We start from the raw sequence: 20,234 nt of genomic DNA on the forward strand, positions 1-20,234 counted from the left end.
GCAGCCTGACCATGCAGCCTGGCTCTCTTCACCCGGGCCTTTGTGTTCACCTGAAGCAGGACAGGCACCATCTTGCAAACAGAAGACCCAAAAAGCAATCTGGGTAAGCAATGCACACCTTTTTCTGACCCTTCTGCTCTGCTTTGCAGCAAAATCTCCTCATCTTTAAGGAATAAAAAGAGTTGCAGAAAAATATCACCGAATCCTATAATGGTTTGGGGATTTCAAAGAGATTTAATTTCATTTCTTCCATCTTTCTGCCATGGGCAGGGACACCTTCCACTATCCCAGGGTGCTCCAAGCTCCATCCAACCTGGCCTTGGACACTTCCAGGGATGGGGAAGCCACAGCTTCAATAGGCAACCTGCGCCAGAGCTTCACCACCTTCACAGGGAAAAATGTCTCATCTGAATAATAACTCATCTGAACCTGCCCTCTTTGAGTTTAACTCTCTAAAGACACATAATAAAGCAGAAAATTATTTCAAACCAGCTCAAGAGCATTTCAGTACCCTGATGCTGTTCAGAATCATGTCAGTGAAATTCACATTAGAACCACACCGACAAGAGTGGCCCCCAAAAGTTGCTTCTCACTGATGGTTGCACATGGGACCAAATTTTAAGGAATTCCCCATTTTTGTGAGCTTTCCCTTGAAACCTGCAGATTTAGCTGCAGGACAAGGGAAGGAAATGCCAGGTTATTCTTCCCAGCAGCTGACAGAGAAGTGGAACAATAGGAATGGATATTTTAGTCACTGGGTTAAAAATGTTTTTTTCTCCTGATAAAAATGAACTCGTGGGATTCTCTTTTTTGTTCCAGAGCCCAGATGAACCCAGGAAGCAAAGATTCTCCAATATAGAAAAGCTGTGAGCTTTTCTATAATATTTCTCTGAGCTCAGAATAAGAACAGAATAATCCACACCCAGTTTAATTGATTTTATCTCCAACATTTGAATTTTACATCAAGACCTCATTTCTTTCATTGATTTTATTTTTGACCACAGCAGTGGATCTGGTTTAAGCAGCTTTGCTTGCCTGTTGTTTTACAACCCAACATTATTTTGTGCCTGTATCTCTGATCTCTGGGGCCATGCTCCCATTTTATAAAAAATCCCACTGGTTCCATGGTTGCAGAATGAGTGGAGGGAAGGGTTGGCACACCAGGCTCAGCACAGCAGGGTCATTGCCTTTGGTCACTGCAGCACCACCAAAGGTGTCAGTGTTTTATTTCTGGGCTCTTGCTGTTCCCATCGCCATCATCTGAACATTTTTTTTCCCCTCCAATCATAAAATTTCCACTTTTGATATTTAAAAATCTTATTTCTCATAAAACTCCAAAGTATGAAAATTTCTTTTAAAGAAATATACCATTAATGTATCTTTATGATGTGCAGCTGATGCTCACAGCATGGGCTATGACTTTTTTATGTTCCCTACTTGTCCTTGAGACATTTTATTTTGACACCATATCCTCACATTCTAAATTAAAGCATATTTTTATTATCTGTTATATGCCACTAGACAGCAGTGCCTTAAAGCTGTTGTACAGCTCCTCACGTCCATCTCAGGCCACCTTCCCCTCTTTCCCCTCCACTTCCCCCATTGCTTCACCTCCCCAAAAAAGCAAGGATTGAGTTATCCACGCTGACAGCAATTTACAGTGCCCATTAACAGTCATATAAATTCCAGTGGATCAAGGCAGCTTGGAGTATATGATATTCAGGCACAGCTAATAGCTCTGGGCTAATTGCCATCTCGTGTTTCTGCTCTCCAGCCCCAGTGTTTATATCTCCAGCAGAAGCAGGCAGTAAAAACAAGTTTCCAGGTTCCCCGAGTCACCCGGGCAGGGCTGGGAGCTGCTGGCTCCAGTAGCAGGCAGAGGGCTGGAGGTGGCAGTCACTTCCCATATTTAATGGGAGCTGCTCATCCAGTTCCTGGAGGAAAATGAGCTCTCTCTGATGGAATTTCTGCAAGAGTTGTGTGGGAAATGATGGTGTCAACCCGGTGTCAGCACGGTTCTTGTCGTGGCTTGAGGGAACAGCGAGGGGTTGGCTGCTTTGGGGAAGCCTGGTAAATAACCTATGTCAAATCTACGCTTTGCTTTTTGGAAATCAGTGGCTTGAAAGGTTGATTAATAGGGATGTTTGTTGTGGAACCCTTGTTGGCTTGCAAAGCTGGGTGAACAGGGGTATTTACTGGTAAATAAAGAGCCGGGTGTTAATTGTCGAAGGAGTCTGGAAATCGGGACATTGCTCACACTGAGTGGGACTGGGCTGGTGGTAGCAGCATGAAAACATGTTCAGCAGCATGAAAAGATGTTCCTCCTCCTTCACCAGCTGCCAGCAGAGGGGTTGTTCATGCAGGATCTGGGATATCTGTTCTGAGCACTGCAGAGCCAAGAGGAGCTCGTCTGTGTGCCTCAGGATGTAGTTTAATCTCTGCCTCATTTGCTGTCTCATTTGCTGCCTTCCAAGCCAAGACAACCTTTCTCTTTTTCTTTTTTTTTTTACTTTCTTTTTTTTTTTTTTTTTAGGAAATGAAAATTAATCCTCTCCAACATGCACACACTTCTAATGAATTATTTGTGAGCTCATGCCTTTCATGTTGGTGGGGTCTTGCCAGTGGTGTTTGCTCTCCATTGATTCATCCCGCCCTGCGCCAGGGTGTGTGGAGGGGAGGATTTCATTATGGCACAATTAAGCCTGACAGGGTTATCAGATGACCCCTGGAACAACTGTAAAGCACTTTCCATCTTTTGCAAGGTAGATAGAGAAATCTTGTGAGGCTGCCTAGGTGCAGGAGCTGGGAAACCCACCTGGGGTGGGACTGCTGGGGAAGTGGGGAGGGGAAAGGGAAAGGGCAGGAGTCCTACCTGCCTCTGGGGTGGGTCCCATGAGTGTTGTCAGAGCATACAAAGGTGACACCCTCCCCTTCTCAGACATCCAGGCTGCCCCATGGGTGCCCAGCACACAAAAGTGCAGTGCAAAGGCTGATGGATGTCACTGGCCACAGGCTGGGGGTGTCACCGCAGAGGCAAAATGGGATTGAAATCTGCCCATCTCCAGTGCCAGCACAGCATGTACAAACCTTCCCCCCTGCAGACTGCTTCCCTGTCTTTCTGATCACATTTCAGCATGGAGAGCAGCCAAAACTCTGAATATCAGGTGGGAGTTACACCCTCCCACACCAACATACTCTCCTGCTCCTCTCCTTCCCAGAATTTGCTGCTATCCCCAGATATTTGCTGACTCACTCGGTTCAGCAGCTTTCATCCTCCTCATCGCTCCCCAAAACATTTGCTTTGACTATTAGTAGAGTTGATCCAGTCCTCCTTCAATATTTGGAGAAAAAAAAAAAAAAGGGGTTTCTGCCACATTTTTTTCTCAGAAATCATCAGTAGGGCTGAAATTCTCTTTATCCGAAACACTTGGATGGACTGAGAGCTGGACTCTGGGAGGTGAATGTGTCAGACTGAAGGATTTGCAAAGCTTTGCCATCACAGCAGCATGACTGTGAGTCCTTTCTGGGCCACTGCTGAGGGACAGCAAGCCTGAAGATTTTTGTCCAAACTCTGCACTGCTTTCCACTAAATCTGTTAAAACATGCATTGATTTTTTTTTTTTCCTTAAAAGCTCTGGAAATTAAAATAGAGGAGTGGCTACATAGGAGCATTGGATTGCACTGAATGATACCTGCTGAAATGTCACAGGAGAGTGACATCCAAGCATCTAATTTTCCTTTCTTTCTTCTTCCTATTTTATTATTTTGACCATTGGAACGACTAAAACAACATAACAAGACTATTTTGCACATGCAGATTTGCACTTCCCAGAGGATAATCCCCACATGAAGCCCATGTGAATGTTTTCACACAGAGGACCCCTTTCAGCAGCCCCTTTCCTCAGCCATATCCTGCATCCCCATCCCAAAGTGACGGGCTCCTGAGACAACCAAAACCCCTGCCAGAGGAAATTGGCCATTTCCTTGGGTTTTTTTCAGACTTTGTTTTTTCAGGTTGGACCCTTGGTCTCTTTGGAGAGGTGCAGTGAGAGGGCTCAGGTGGGCAGCCAGGCAGGGAGGGGAGTTTTGTTGGTGTCAGGAGAGGAGCTGTGGTGGGGAGGAGGAAAGGAGCAGGGACGTGCAGGACACATCTCCCCCCAGACATTGGAAAGGAGAAGCAGCAAAGCCCTGGACAACAAATGAATTCAGCTTTTCACTTCTGTGATTTTGCAGTAAACCCAAGATCAGTAAATTGATTTTTGTAGTAATAAAAGCTGAACACTCATAACCCCCAAAGCGATAAACATTTTACTGCTGTTTAGAATTTATATTTTTATTTCCAGTCTTTTCCCTGGAAATACCCAGAGGGGGAGGATTTTATGTGCAAGCCCTATAAATGAACTGAGTGCAAATATTTTTATTTTCTGCTAAACATCAAAATTTTGATGCATCCTCATGAGGCCAAATGCACTTCTTAAAAGTACAGTGAGCCAGCAGAGTAACTTGGCTGGGCTCTTTTTTTTTGGAAGGAAAAGCATTATCAGTAAAAAAGCCGGGCATCAGGCACTGGGCAAAACAGAATGGCCACAATAACTACCAATTTCTGATTTTGACCCTTTTGTTCCTTGAATTCGAGTTAGAATTAATCAGGTTATTTTCTGTGTTTATGAGTCCCTCTAATTCCCACTCTGAGAACAGAGGAGAAGATGTTGAAGAGCCTCAAGAAGAATGATTCCTCTCCCTCTGGTTCTTGGATCAGTGTTTCCTTGTGTTTCCAGTGTTTGCAGTGTTTCCAGTGTTTGCAGTGTTTCCAGTGTTGCTAGATCTCAGGGTCAAGTCTTCTGCTTGTACAATAGCAAGGCTTGATGGCTTGGACTGGTACTGAGCTGATTTACACCATGAGAAGCTGGTCCATCTTCTTAATTGTGGTTAATAATTTCTAGGAGGGTGTGAGAAGAGTACATGCAATGCTCACTTGGAGCCTTGGGATGTCCCATGGTTTTGAAGCTTAAAATAACAGTGCAGTGATGGATGAGGAGACCATTACAGGTGCATTTTAGAGATTTCTGAAAGGTTTGAGCTGTAACTCTTCTCTCTTCACAGTCCTGGGTGGCCAGAATTCATGGCAAAAAAAGCACATCTGGCTTTTTATGCAAAGGGATAAAAGAAGCAATACATATAAAGGATATTAATGCTCTATAAAACATCCTGGAAATATTCCTTCTGTAAAATTATATATATATAACACATATCGATGGCATCTCATAAAGGTGACCCAGGTGATTCAGCACTTGGCTGCACATGAGTGGTGTGGTCATTGGTCTCCCCATGGCAGGAACCTCTTTGTGCCATGGAATGACATCCAGGAGAAGCTGTACAGTGCTTTGTACAGGTATAATTGAAGGCTGGGGCACCCAGATGGCAGATTTTGGTGAGCTCTTGTAACCATAGCCATGTCTCAGAAAACCTGATGTGGGCAGGAGCCTTGTTTGTGCATTTTTGTGGCCGTTCTCAGGTGCCTCCACTCTTGCCTTGAGCCCCCAAACCTTGCCATTTACACCCTCTTTTTATTTCCACTTCAGTTTAAGATCCGCTTCTACCCTTCACCAGCACAGGAATGGGAGAATGGGAGATGGAGAAACTTCTGCTTGGCACCAGCTCCTAAATTGCCTTTTCATCCATGAATCCCCACCATGAGCCAAGCTTAATGAATCAAAATGTTAATTAACACACACATAAATTCAGCAGCCCTGGATGGGGGATGCCTGGCCCCCTTTGCTACTCTGAATTCCTCCCCCTCATCATCATCACATCTTCTGGCTCTCTCCTTCATTAGTTTTTATTTGATGATTTAATACCACTGTTAGTCAAAAATTATCAGCTCTAGCATGCATGCACAGCAAGCTGCAAGTCAGGGCTGTAAAACACGAGGCAATTCATGCTGCAAAGATGTCACACAACTAGAGAAATCTGTCCCTCATTTCACTGAGGACTGAGTGGACACAGAGATCTGAAATCCTGGGCAGTACCCACGGATAGCACTTGGCTCTCATAGGAAGAACAGCATATAACTGTCAAGTAAAATTAAATAAAAAGTAGCTTCTTTGCAATGAAACTGGGTATCCTGTGCTGAAAGAAAAGCAAAAATAATAGGAGTGGCATTTTAATGTGTTTTCTTCTCATGAGTGAACAGTTACAGCAAGAATGAGGCACTGCCCTGGTAGAAAGCACTTCCAACCATGGGCTGAGGAGCTCTGGGCTCTGGGTTGATGTGTCCCCTCCAGGTGCCTTCTCCTGCCCATCAGCACTCACTCAACATCAGCTCCTATCAGCTCGAATTTTGGGGACCCAGCATCAATCACCGTGGGGAGAAATGTTTGACACCGCAGCCTCTGGGTGGGCTCAGACCAGTTGCTTTTCTTTGGTAATTAAGGAAGATTACACAAACGATTAAGCCTTTATTTACCATTAATGACTGGAGTTTACTGATCTGTGGCACTGACCTGTCAACCCCACAGGCTGGGGACTCATCCTGAGCACCAGGAGCCAGAGGAGCCCTTGAGCAGGCACAGAATTAGGATTCAAAAAGGGACTTTTGGAGAAGGATGGGTGCTTGCAACTCTGGCTAAAGCTCTTGAGCTGCCAGTGGTGCTGCTGCAGAGACTGCCTTTTCTGGGATTGCCCTGGGATGCTGAGCAGCAGGGAATATGTGAAATGTCCCAGGCACTGACAGTTCACACACACACAGCCTGGATGGCTTGTGCACCAGATAAAGGAGAGAAAACACAGGATTTCTCCCTGTGCCATCCATCTCTGTTGACTCCTGATTGCAATCTCCCAGCCCCTGGGTGGGTGGCTCCCCGCTGCCATCCCTTGGTCACAGGGCTTCCAGAGACACTTTCTGCAGGATTGAGCAGCCTTCCCAGAAAACCATGTCCTTGTCAAGGTTCCCTATAGATTCTGGGGGTTTTAGGGGGGAAAACAGCTGGGTTTTGGCTCCTAGTAGTGACAAGGACAAGGCCCCAGGGATGTGGCACACGCTGAGTCACCCTTCATCCCTGCTCTCTCTGAACATCTTTCTGCACTGTGCAGCGCAAAAATAATAATTTAAAAAAATTGCAAATGCCTTTTCTTTGGCTTTGACTGAGTGAAGTGTTTCTGGATCCAACCCAAATATTCAAAGTCTTGCTTTCTGACGCCCAAAGAAATCCAGAGGGTTTTCTTTTGGAAGAAAGAAGAGAATTGAAAAGTGGTCTGACAGGTTAAAGAAAGGTGGATGTCGGGGGTTAAAGAAGAAAACACCTTCTGAATTTAATTAATTAATTAAGACTAAATGCACTGAATGATACACTGGAAAATTTCTGTCCGTCATACAAGAGTTTGGATCAATTTGTTCTGCCTTTGCACCACCAACAATTTCCACTCCTGGACCATTAGTGCTGCCAGAGACCTGGCTGTGGATGGGGGCTAGATCCTCTGCTGGAAAACTTTTCCTCTCCCCTCTTCACATGGGAAAAAAACCTCAGAGCTGTGCAGCCCTTCAGAAACAATTCCCTTGACCTGGCTCCTATGTGCCACTGGTCACTGGTGGGTGTTGGGACCCCGGGCAGATCCCCCCATTGTGAGCTGCAGGAAAAACGCTGAGCCTAAGTCAAGGATGGATTGGGTGAAGAGGCATGAAATCTTCCATTAATGGCCAAATCCTGCTGCCAGCCCAGACAGATGGAGGGCTGCACATGTGCCAGCGTGGGCGGACTCACTTCCTAAAATAGCTTTGGGATTGATGCTTCCAGGGCTCAACATTTTCCAAGGTGTCAGGGCAATGCTTTGTTCTGCCTTCCCTTATAACCATTGCAGGGACCAAACAAGCTGCAGGGAAAATAACTGGAAAACTCTCTCAGTCCTCCCCAGGACTCTCAAGCTGGTGTAAACACAAACCCACAGTAATGTCACCAGCTGCAGTGACAGCAGCACAGAGCTCTCAGAGAAGAGCAGAGATTTCAGGGATTTCCTTCACTCCTGACCCAGGCAGGGCCAAGGCTGTCTGGGATTGTTTTAGCTGGAGTCATTTTCATTTGATGACAGTGTAGGGAAGGATTTAAATTCAGGCTGCTTCTCTCTCATCTTCCTAATTTTATTTCTTTAATGTGAACAAAATCCTGAAATGGAATATTTATACCCCACAGCCCTTGGATGTCAGGAATCTCTCCTAGGATTTTTTTAATGCTGAAATATGATAGAACCATAGGATGACAGAATGGTTTGGGCTGGAAGAGACTTAAAAGACCATCTCATTCCAGTTGCCTGCCATGGCCATGGACACCTTCTACTATTCCAGGTTGTTCCAAGCCCCATCCAACCTGACCCTGAACACTTCCAGGAATGGGGCAGTTATGGTTTCTATGGGCAGCCTGTGACTCACCACCCTCACAGTAGAGAATTTCTTGTTAATCCTTAATCTAAACCTATGAAAATATGGCCCCTGCAATCCATCCTTTGGGACAGGGAGGCATCACAGCCCTCATCTACCAACAGCAGAGGAAAAAGGGATCAACTACTTCCAAACCACTGGGACCAGCACCACCAATTAAGTGAGGTTTTCTTTTTGTAATTTCTCCACAGCCTTGGGGTTTTTGTTAATCTTCAGGAGTGGGGTGAAGCTGCAGGGACAGGGTTTCTGTGTCAACCCAGAGACACAATCCTGCTGGGATTCACACCCATACCCAGGTCCTGTCAGAACAGCAAAGTGGCCAGCACACAGAGATGGGGGGAAAAGATTATGGAGAAAGGAAAGGGCTCCACTGCACCCAGATATAGATTAATAAGTGAACCATTCATCTGATAGGGACACCAGGGAAGTTTGCAGGTATTCAGCCCCACTACAATTCAGCAATACCACTTGGCTTTATCTCTTGTCCAAGTAACACAAACATTTATGGAATTACATTTTAAGGCTTTTAAAGGTGTATTTAGAATGTGTTTCCTTTGAAGCGTTATCTTTGCAAGCTCTCATACGCTGATAAAAGCCGTGTTTAGCTGCCTCGCAAGGAGCGCTCGAAAACTGTCGAGTTCTGAGATTTTTCACTCTCTTTGGGCAGGACAGGGCAGCTTTCCCAGGGGCTGTGCTTTGCCTCATGCTGCTGGCATTTGCCACAGCCCTTTCCCAGCAGAGCCACGGTGTTTGCAGGAAAGCAGTAGTGGGAGGTCTGTTGTGGTGGGACCAACAGTGTGGGGCAATCCTTGGAGTTTGGTGACGTCCTCGGAGGCCGTGAAGATTTAACACAACACAACAAGAGCCTTTGGGGCTTTGCAGACATCGCTGCCTGTGAGCTCCACTTCCCTGCCTGGGAACCTTCAGGAGAAGGGAAAGAGCGTGGCGAAACAAATGACTTCATTCCAGGCTGGTTCCAGTTAGCATCCCCATCCCTCCTCCCAGCCCTGCCCAGAGATGAAGACATTGTTCAACAGCTCATCACTCACCGGCAGGCTCCGAGCAGGCAGCCAATGCACAGACCCCAAGCCTCATCCCGCAGGCTGAAGCCTTGACCCAAAGCTCCTTGAGACCCATGGAAAGGCTCCAGTGGATTTCTATGGGTCTTGGATCTCAGCAAATGTTGGCAAACTCCGCCAGAGTTAATGGGAGCGTTGCTGGCAGCACAGACTGACGGGTCAAGCAAAGGGAGAAAATTAATTTATCAACCAAGAGGATTTGTCTTCCCTTGAAGTTTCCAAGGAGTTTCTTAACAGGATGCTCATTAACATACCTCTGAGGGAGGAGGGACGCCTCTCTACGTGCCTTTTGAAATACCAACAGCTCCAGATTGGCAGTGGCCACATGGCAAACAGCTCAAGGGGGTGGAAATAGCTCTCCCCATTCCCTCTGACCCTTTTCTGGTCCTCCCCAGCTCCATGCAGACTGTCTTGCTCTTGACCTCCACCCTCAACTGGAGCTGAAATCTTGGCGCTGGAGCCTGGGCCATGATCACTCCAGCCCTGCTCAACTGCCTTTTTGGAGTTGCTTTCATTCATTTTCTTCACCCCAAGCACCCCCTCCCACCTCCAAAATCACCATGCACAACTCGTCTGAACGTGTGCCGAACCTGATAAGCTTTTGGCAACCACCAGAATAAATTGCTTTAATAAAAATGAAAACCATTTTGAGGGGGGAGTGGGGAGGGAAGGAAAGCAAAGGCAAATACAAAAATAACGTGCAGGCAAGGGGCCATGTGATCACCTGGCAGGAAGAGGCATTCCCAAATCAAAGCATAAATCATGGGGCTGGGAGCAGGCAGGCCAGCGTGGGGGCAGGCAGCGAAGCCCTTCACTCCTAGGTTCACATTCATTGCTGCAAAGAGCACGGAGAGGGTGTTTCTTTTACCAGGTGATGGAGAGGAACGTGCTAAAATACTTCCCAAAAGGAGTTCTATGAGGGGCAGGCTCCTGGGGGGCACCCAGGAGTGTGTGGCTGCAGGGGTTTTGCTGGGGTGGGTGTGCTCAGAGCCCTCCAGGCAGGATAAGCAGATGTAGGGGAGAGGGAAGGTTGGCAGGATCCATCCTCCAGCCACCCCTGTGTGCCAAGCTCCATCCCATCCCACAGCAAGGCAAGGGAGCAAGACAGACAAGGGGAGCCTGCAATAACCTGGAAAGTTCTGAATTGGACACAGCCCTTGTGGGGGAGAAGCTGGCCCAAATCTAGCACATTCCACAAAGGGGTTTTCACACTTGGAGAGGGATTTTGCAGAGGTTCTTTTAAATACTTGATATGATGTTGTCCTTATCTGTGCTCAGGCGGAAGGGACATAAATCCCAGATGTGGTACAACCTTGTACACCACACTGACAGTGCCACACTTGATGGAGAGCTACTGTAGATTGCCTAAAAGTTGATCAACTACCCCTGAAAACCAAGTAATAAAGTTTTCTAGAGTTATTTCTAAAAAAAAATATTTAAAGATTGGTGAAAAACCAGTGAAGGATTAGTGGATTAGTTGCTCCACAGCTGGTTTGACATTTGCTCTTTCCTTCTCAACTGGACTCAGGCAGATTATCTCATTCCTGCTTTTTACTGTGGCATGAGCACTTTGCTGCTGATTTTCCATCATGGGAAAGAGGAGGTGGAAGCAGAGGAAAAAAACCCAACTTTGGCACATTCAAGGTTCCTATGTTGGGTATTTAGGTGCTGCCACAGTGGAGATAACACATCAGGGAGAGCCAAGGAGAGCTATGGAGCATCTTTCTTTCCAAGATCTGTGCCAGAAATGAAGTTCAAAATGAGTTTTCTTGTCTTTAATAATGATACATTATTGATTAATTAATTACAGAGGGACAAATGACATAGTTGTGTGTTATGGGTAAGCCATTTAAAGCCTGAGAGCTGTCATCCTTCCCCAGCTCTTGAGAGCAGGAGCTTTTCCAGTGAAAAGCTTTGCTAATGAAGCAGTTGAGAAAAATATTTACTGACAGAATTTCTTCAATTGACATTTGCATCTTCTGTAATTTGCAAACTCCGTGCAATTTGAGCCATTTTCATGGGATTATAATTCATGGGAAGGGTTTTGCCTTTGCTTCTCAGTGTCTCTGTAAAAAAACACAAAAGCATCTTTTGCTCTGAAATTCACACTTAATTTTTTACTTCTTTTTGGCCAGGGGAGGAGGGAGGGGCAAGGGAAAATGGATATTGCAGGAGACAGAGCAGAGATGGAGGAGTAAGAGACAGGAAGGACTGTTAAGTGTAGAGTTTCTCAAACTATGGGTCATGACCACTTAAAAGAGAGCCAGGATATGTCAGAGGACAGAGGGGTCCTCCTTGGTTTAGTCAAGAGGGAGCCAGCTGAAAAAAAACCTGGCTCCCTCTACCCACAGATAAAAAGAAGATTTTGGGGCAAGATTGGCATCCTGGTCCAACCTGGAAGGAAATGCAAGTTGGAAGAGAGGCTGCCTGGCTGTCCTCCATCCCTGGGCAGTGGGAACCAGCTGTGAACTCCCCCTACGTGTTTTCATGGTAGAGAGGAAACAGTTACAAAACCCTAATTGCATTAATCTCCTCCTTGCAGAAGAAGGGGAAGGCAAAGGTGAAGAGAAGAACCCCAACACTTCAACTCATTTGTGTTTCCCCAGCCTGGGCTGAGCTGCTGCTGGCATGAAGATGGATGAGGCAAAAAGAGAACATTTTTGTCAAGTTTTAAAGTGTTTGTTTCAACTTTTGGCACAGCCCACCCAGCCCTGAGCATCCTCAGCAGGGAGCCAGGCACCCTGAGCTCTGCCAGCCACACCATCCACACAGGCACTTATTTCAGGGTATAAATTATCGAAACTTTTGTTTATTGGCAAAATGTGAGCAACAGGAACAGATGAATTCAAATGGGATCACAAAAACTTACAACGTGTTTTCTGACTGGACAAGTTGTGCCAAAGCCTGGCATTGACGGGTACCTTCCCACCACCCCTTTGCACTTCATTGGGAACAGCTGCCACCCAGTCTGGTGGTGTCTTTGTACTCCCCTGCACGTTCCCAGCACCTTGGAAGGCAAGAGCTGCACACCCAGGGCATTTGCAACCCAGATGGTGTAGGTTGGAGAAGGTGAAGGAAAACTGAGCTGGAGTGGAAAGGACTCATCTGCTTCTCCTTTCAGCTGAGAGAAAACCCTCACACCTGTCTGCCCTTTTCCCAGCTGATCTGGTTTTTATCTTTTAGAGATGGAAATCCAAGGTAGCTTTTTCTGTGCTGAGATCTGTGTTGTTTTCTGTTTCTGAGGTCTGTGGGTGACCTCCAGGGTTTAAGCATCTCTTATTCACCTGCACCGTGTCACCCAGTGCCACCCCCTGCAAATCCAGGGACAAGTGGCACAACCACAGCCCACAAAGTCTGTCTTTAGCTTAATTTAAATGCGTATAACACCAGAAAACTACCGGCTTAGCTAAGCCTCTCCTTGTCTCACTTTTACAGAGCCTTTCCAAGGTGAGAAGAGCAGCCAGCCACCTCCTTGCCCTGGCCCTGCAGGTAATGATGCTCCATCCCTCGGGCCCAGCACCCAGCGCTGCCCAGGGTCTCTCCGAGCTTGTGGGCTCCCAAATCCTGCCCCGGGCGGTGATGTCCCGGGGCTGTGTCCTGTGCAGGCAGCTGCAGGCAGAGGAGGTGTTTCGAAGCCATCGAGCAGCCTCTGGTGGAAGCTGCCTGCTATTTGTGTGCTGCCTGCCGTGTGTTCTGCCAGAGCCCGCTGGGTATTCCATGGGGCGGCTCATCCAGGGGATATTTCCTTCTCTCATTGCAGCACCCGGCTGGAAACGTTGATCTACGTCCCCTTTATATTTTTGCCTTTGTTTCTGTGTCTGCTGCGGAGCAGCGCCTGCCCAGCGATGCTGTTCCCACCTGCTTGGTCTTGCTGCAGGAACTCTTTTGGGTTTGCTCTGATGGGATTTGGTGGAAAGCTCAAGAGGATCAGGCTGTGAAATGCCCTCAGGCTGACATGTGAGGAGTGACAGGACTGGGGGGAACGGCTTCAGACTGGCAGAGGGCGGGGTTAGATCAACTCTCAGGGAGAATCCTTCAGGTGCTGGCACACCGTGCCCAGAGAAGTGCTTCCCTGATCCCTGGTGCCGATGAGTTATTGCTAAAGATGTGGGGACTTTTGTCAGCAGCCTAGTGGGCTTTAACAGCATCCTCACCTGGGGAGGATATCCACATCCATGGCCCAGGAGCCCATTTCAGCCCAGCATGAGGCTGCCAGCTCCTGTCCCAGGGATGCTGCAGGATGCTGGTCTCCAGCTCTGGCCATGTCCCCACAAAATCACCCGGTGACTTGGATTCTTGGATGTAGCAGATTTGATCTCCAGCTCTGCTCTGTGCTCAGGTACTGTAGCCCAGCCCACAGGGAACATCTCCCGTGGGTGTCCTTAGTGGCCTGTGGTGTCCCTTTCAATGGGAACAATTCATGTGTGTGCTTTCCTGAAACAGGGGGTTTTATTTCATTCTATTGATCCTGTGGAGTGAAGGATAAGCTGCATCCATAACAGACACTGATTTTGCTGACCACCTTTTCCTGAAAGCCTAACTTGCTCTTATCCTTTGCTTTTGGGTGGGGGTCAGTATGACTCAGCTCTGGGGATGAGCTCTCACCACCAGAAGAGTTTCCCCATCACATAACCAGAAAGTAGGTTAGAACCTATTGAAGGTCCTTCTTGTCTTGCCCAGTAAATGTCCTCAGTCACCTCTCTGGCTTTCCTGCTGCAGCCACCTGTCTCTGTCTTGATCAAATAGCATCAATAGATTTGCATTTCTTTTCTTATTTTATTGTTTTCCTTCTAGAAAAAGGGCACGATTTTTTTTTCCAAGTCCCTAGTTGTAAAGAAATCCATTCCTGCCCAGAACCTTTGGCTCTTCAGCCAGGAAGCAGACAACCCTTGATTTCTGCGAGCAATCTGTGACCATCAGTAGACACCTGAAAGACAAGAGGAGGTTGTATGGAGATGATTCCCAGAAATATCCATTCTGCCTTTTTGTGCAGTGGCACAACACTTCCAGACAGCTGCTCTGCCTCAAGCCTCCTCAGACCCACAAGCAGCTTCTCCCATTAAGCCCTTTTTTGGTGTTTCTCTCCTTGATGCTGCAAACAGAGCTGCCACAGAACTGCTGGAGGCAGATGTGGGATGGTGTCAGTGCCCCCTTGGCTCTGTGCCCCAGGTCCCAGTGTCACTGCTCGGAGGTCTGGCTGCTGCAGATGATCTCCCCAAGCCTCACACCTCCCAGTTACCCCACTGCCCCTCCCAGGATGTCACCAGGCTGGTCTGGGCAAGGATCTCTCTTCCATGTGGTTACCATTAATTCCACCACCGCAAGGATCAGCCTGAGGTACCAGGCCATATCAAGCAGTCCATCTCAAATTGTCATATCCAACAATAAAACAAAGGGCTCAAAAGGAAAGAGGGACTATTAAGGCCAAGACCTTCCCTCTGCCCATTGCAGGTGGCTCATAAGAAGGCTTGGATGGAAAACACCCCCAATAACCTTGTGCTGTGTCCCTCTTGCAGAGGAATGAGTCAGGAATTTCATGCACGTAGAGCAATCACCAAACAGTCCCTACAGGTCTGCCCAGGACCACGGCTTGTTGAGCAGCTGCTTGTTTACCTACCACCCATTTCCATAGCATGGGTGTGCAGCCACATTCCTGGGAGCCCCAGCTGCTCCCACCTGCCCGACCTGTCCATGAGCGGGAGCAAAGCTCAAAGCCACGGTTTGAGAGATGTGATTGCCACAGGGAAACAGTGCCAAGGATGCTCAGTGCTCTGCTGGGACTGCTGAGGAGCCAGCTCAGCAGCTGGGGTGTAAGGCAGCGTGGTGGCATCACTGCTGGTGGATGGAGGGGACTTCACACCCGCAGAGGGTCTGAGCTGTTGGCCGGGCACTGGGCTCTGGGGATGCGTGGCATGGCATGACTCAGAGGAGGAGCAGCTCAGCCTTACAGATCCAAATCCCCCTCCATAGGAGCTCTTGCTATCCTCTGACCCTGGAAATGTCACAGGGAAAGGAAACCACCCTCCCCAGGTTACGTGTCCTATTAAGCAAGAGGGACGCGTCCCTCCCGAGCCGGAGCCGCGCTCGGAGGTGGCTGTGCCAGCACAGCAGGGCCCGCTCGCAGGGCAGCTTTTGGCAAAGCAGGATGTGCTGCCTGGGTCCCGGAGACGTGGGCAACAACTTTCTGTTCCTTTTTATCACTGCCAGGCTGATGGGGAGCAAGTGCATCTCTTGCTTTTTCCTGGAGCTGCCGCTGTCTGCAGCACTGCGGGGGAAGGCTGTCCCTGCTCAGCTTGGGCAGGGGAATCCGTGCCAGCATTTTCCCCAGGGGATGCTGAAGTAGCTGCACTTCAAAGGCTCAGGAAGTGTCCATTTTGCCTTCGGCTCCACCAGCCCACGGTTTAGGGTGAAAGCTGCTGTGTCAGCAGCTGGAGCTGGGAGGAAACCCGGGCTGAGCTAGGGCTGCTGGCCAGGATCAGCACTCAAGTCACCAAACCTTTCCTTACTGGTCCCTAAAGCATCCCCAGCCACTGCAAAGTGCCCCCAGAAGAAAATCTGTGATCATGGGCTTTCATCCTGCACTTGAAGCAGCGATTTGTGTCAATCTGGGCACGTCTCTTTCCCTCTCCCGGGTGTTTGGGCTGGGGGTTGTTGTGTGCCCTGGGCTGTGCCACTCCAGTTCAGTAGGATGCTGCTGCTACTGCTGCTGCTATCACATTTCTTTTTCTTCTCTCTTTTTTTTTTTTTTTTTTTTTTTTCTTCTTCTGAAAAAGTGCCAAGTTGTATAAAACAAAAAAGACCTTCCCATCTTAACGCTGGATGAATTATTTAAAAGGGTCTGTTTGCTAATGCGATTGACTTCAACCAACAGCGCAGGTTGAGCTGTAATTATGGGAAAACAATCAAATCTCTATCTGGGTTCACACCATACTGGTCTTGCCGCTTTTTGTGTTACAGCAGAACCTGTTGGGCAGCTTTAGCTAAGCTGAGCCTCCTTTCTGCTGCTGGGGCAAAGAAACGCAAACCAGTAGAACCAGTCAGGCTACAAGGAAAAATTACGACTTATTGTCTGTGCAAGTTCACCCACACTGCTCACTGCTGTCTCCCGTGTCCCAGATGACCGTCTCCTGATCACCACCTAAAATGAGCTCCAGGAGCTGAGGCAGAGGCACAGGCGCAGTCCTCCGACGTGAGTATTGTGCTTGCACTGATTTGGATCTGTCCCCCGTCGTCCTGGGCAGGGTTGTGGAGCTGGGGAGGGAGCTGGCGCGAGCCCCGCATGGAGAGCTGCCCAAAATTCTCTCAGCAGAGTGCCGGGAGAGCTGTCACTCGGTGCCAGCAGACGGAGCCTGCTCCAGCTCCCATCTGATGGGCAGAGGTTGGTGTGTCACGGGTTTAGTTGCTTTTCTGTCCCCTCTCAGAGCTCGAGGAGGAAATTTGGGGTTGTGTGGCAGCTGGGGAGCCGATGGTTTGTGGCAAAGGGCAGCTCGGAGGTGGGGAGGGGACCTGAGCCCACCCGGGCTGAGCAGAGCTGCCCAGCCATGAACCCAGGGCTCTCCTCTTAACAAAAACTCCTTCTCTGGCGTTCTCCACCCGAGCACGAAAAGTAATGGGATATCCCTGCGATCTGAAATGCTGAGAAATGGCATCCAGCTCCACTCAGATGGAGTGAAATAGCTGTGGAGGGTCAGAGCAGTTTGTGGGTGTCGGGGTTTATGTGAGTACCGGGGGGACCAGTTGTGTTTGCATCCTGTGAGAAGGGACCAGAAGCAGGAACAGAAAACTTCTTTGAGCAAACTTCATCCAGCCATGGGGGAGCAGAGCTGTGGCCATGTGGGATGGACTGTGGGGCTGTGTGGGATGCAGGATGTGTCCATCCTGGGCAGGCAGCACCTGCGTGTCTGCTGGTGAGGCATCACCCTCTTCCACACCTGATCCACCTTCCACGCAGCATCTCAGACAGCCCTGACCTGCACCAAGCCACGCACATGCTGGGCAGTAAATAACTTTAAGGGGAGTCATGGGTTTCCCTTCCCATCCCATTTCACACCTCTGTTGCCAAAGCTGAGAACAAATTTGCTACTTTTTCCCTCAGTGGCAGCTTGGAGCTGGATTGTGGTGACCCCTGCTAGCTGGGCAAGGTGGCCATCTGTCCCCGTTGTGTCCCTTGTGGGACATCGTGGCAGTGCCCTCCCGGGCTGTCCAGATACGTTCCTTCAGGCAGTGTAAATACTCAGAGAGGCTGAAGCTGTCTGGGCTTCCAGCAGCCCCAGGCACGAGGTGTAATGCTACCGAGGGCTGGCATCCTCCTTCCCTCTTTTAAATCCAGGAGGAAGGAAGTGATGGTGGGATTGCTGCAGGGGAGGGACTGTGCCCACACACACTGCCTCCCTGCACGGGGGTTAGGTGCTGTGGGTTGAATTGTCCCCACTGCCTGCTCCTTGTCCCTTCTGCTGGGACAGTGCCACCATGAGGAGTGTCCTGAGAACACTTTCAGAGGAGATGGCCACAGATCCTCCCCTGCAGGATGCAGGACATGGATGCACTGATTCAAAACCTGGCCTGGGTAGGGATGTGTCCCCAACACCAATGTGTCACCAGGCATTTGGGACATCCAGAGAGGCTTCAGTCTATAAAAATGCCCAACTCTGTCTGTCCCAGCTGCTGGACAGCACAACATGGGGCTGAGTTGGTAAGACTCATCCTTGGTGCTGCAGCAGGGCTAAACACCCAGGAGGGTTTTGCAGGGCTAGATCTTCCTAGCACATTTCTCCTTTTTGAAATGGTGCTGAAGAGGAAAGCTCATCCTCTCCAAGACTTCATCATCTGGGGATATCCAGGGGAGGTCTCCTGCCGTGGAGGAGGAGACAGGGAGGCCAGGATGCTCTCCAGGCACCATGAGCAGTGTAACAAGACCACAAGCAGAGGGTGGGGTGATAACCACAATCTATCAGAGATTCCCAGAGTATTTTCCTGCCACATTGCCCAGCCAGGGGCTCTGGAGCTGAGGGTGGCAGTGGAAGTGTTTTGGATGGGCAGTGACCATGTGCCTCCAATCCCAACAGGGCCTTGAGCTATTCCTGAGCCTCACCACTTCTCAATTAAATCATCCAAAAACGCGATAATGCCTCATTACCCACTTCCCAGAGCATTTTGAGGTGTTAATTGGGTAATGTTTATAGAACCTGTGGTTACCCTGAGATGCACAGGTAGATAAGTGGGTACTTTTAATCATCTTCTGAATCCTCCTGTGGGCAGACAGATCCTGCCCACAGATCTGCCCAAAGCCCACCACACTGGGGAGCACCATGGCATGGCTGGTGGCTCCAAATGCCATTTGTCCTCAAGTGGAGAGTAGAACTAATATTTACTGTTAAACCTCATCAAAGCAGCAGGAGCTGGGGCAGGGGGAAGGACAAAACCTCCTTCCCACGTGAGACCAGTGCAAGAAGAGACCCCCAGACTGCTCCTCCTGCTATTTAAAATCCAGTCAGATTCCTGGGGATATTCAAGCATTGCAGAGGATCAACAGCTCTGGTTTTAGTCATCCTGCAAGCCCAGGGCAGCCAAGACTGTGTTGGAAGGAGGATGTCCCTATTGCAAAGATTAACAAGGACCCTTGAGGGGAATAAGGGCCCTTAAGCAGAAATGAGGTAATGGAATAAAACTCAGATTGGGGGGCTGGTGATCGCCACAGCAGCTGGAAAAGCAGAGGCTGCCTCCACAGGGCCAAGGTGGTGGGGGGGAAATCGAGCTGCTGAGTTTGTGATCACCAGGGCTCTGCTGTATTATGGCAACAGAGACTTTATGGGGTAGAAGTAAATCAGTGTGCAGGTTGGGACTTGAGACTGGAGCTGCATCTTGGAGGGTTTGATCCAGCTCAGCTCTCCCTGCAGTGGGACACGTCTGTGCACACACGAGCAGCATCTCCCTGGTGCTGCTGATCCTGCTGAACTGGTTCAGGGGGCTGTGACCAGCACCAGTCCCCACAAACCCGAGGGCCATTGGGGGAGGTCACAGCCGTGCTGCAGCTCCACATCACCCGAGTAAGACCCCCATGCAGCAGCCAGCAGAGGCGGCCCTGGGGCTTGCTACAAACCGGCCCCTGGGCTGGTGGAGCAGCACAGAGCAGCTGCTCTGCTCCAGGGAGGATTTTCAGGTTGTGTGAGGTAGAGGAAGGCACCAAATCCTCCTCCCTGGAGAGGCAAGGGCCAAGGCTGCTCCTCCTGTCTCACTTGTTGGGAGGTAATTTTGCAATCTGGCAGCCCACATGCAGCACCCACAGCAAACGCAGCACGGTGGAGAGCAGGCACTGGGCTCCATTTTAGGGCAGTCTGTGCCATGTTAACTCATGCAAATAAATAAATACTCAGAAAAAAAAAAATCTCTCAACATACCAAAAAAGCCCTTCTCAAACTGCCAAGCAAAGTACATCAGCAAAGAGCATTAGCTCCACACTGGCCTGTGAAATACTCCTGGCACTGCAGATTTTCCATGAGTGATCAGGCAGTTTTTCTGAGTACAAACTTGGTTTATAATTCTAAAATTAGACCAGGAACACAGTAGAATAGCCAAGGAAAGAAAGTTTGGCTGGTCAAAGCAGCTTTGCCCGGCAATTGCCCAGAGAAAGGTGTGTGACATCAATCCAGCCTGTAGCTGAGCAACTCCAGCACTGCTGATGGGGAAATATCTGGTGGTAAATCCATTAAGCTTCACTGATCCCA

Source organism: Sylvia atricapilla, chromosome 16 (genome assembly GCF_009819655.1).
Source record: "Sylvia atricapilla isolate bSylAtr1 chromosome 16, bSylAtr1.pri, whole genome shotgun sequence".
NCBI lineage: Eukaryota > Metazoa > Chordata > Aves > Passeriformes > Sylviidae > Sylvia > Sylvia atricapilla.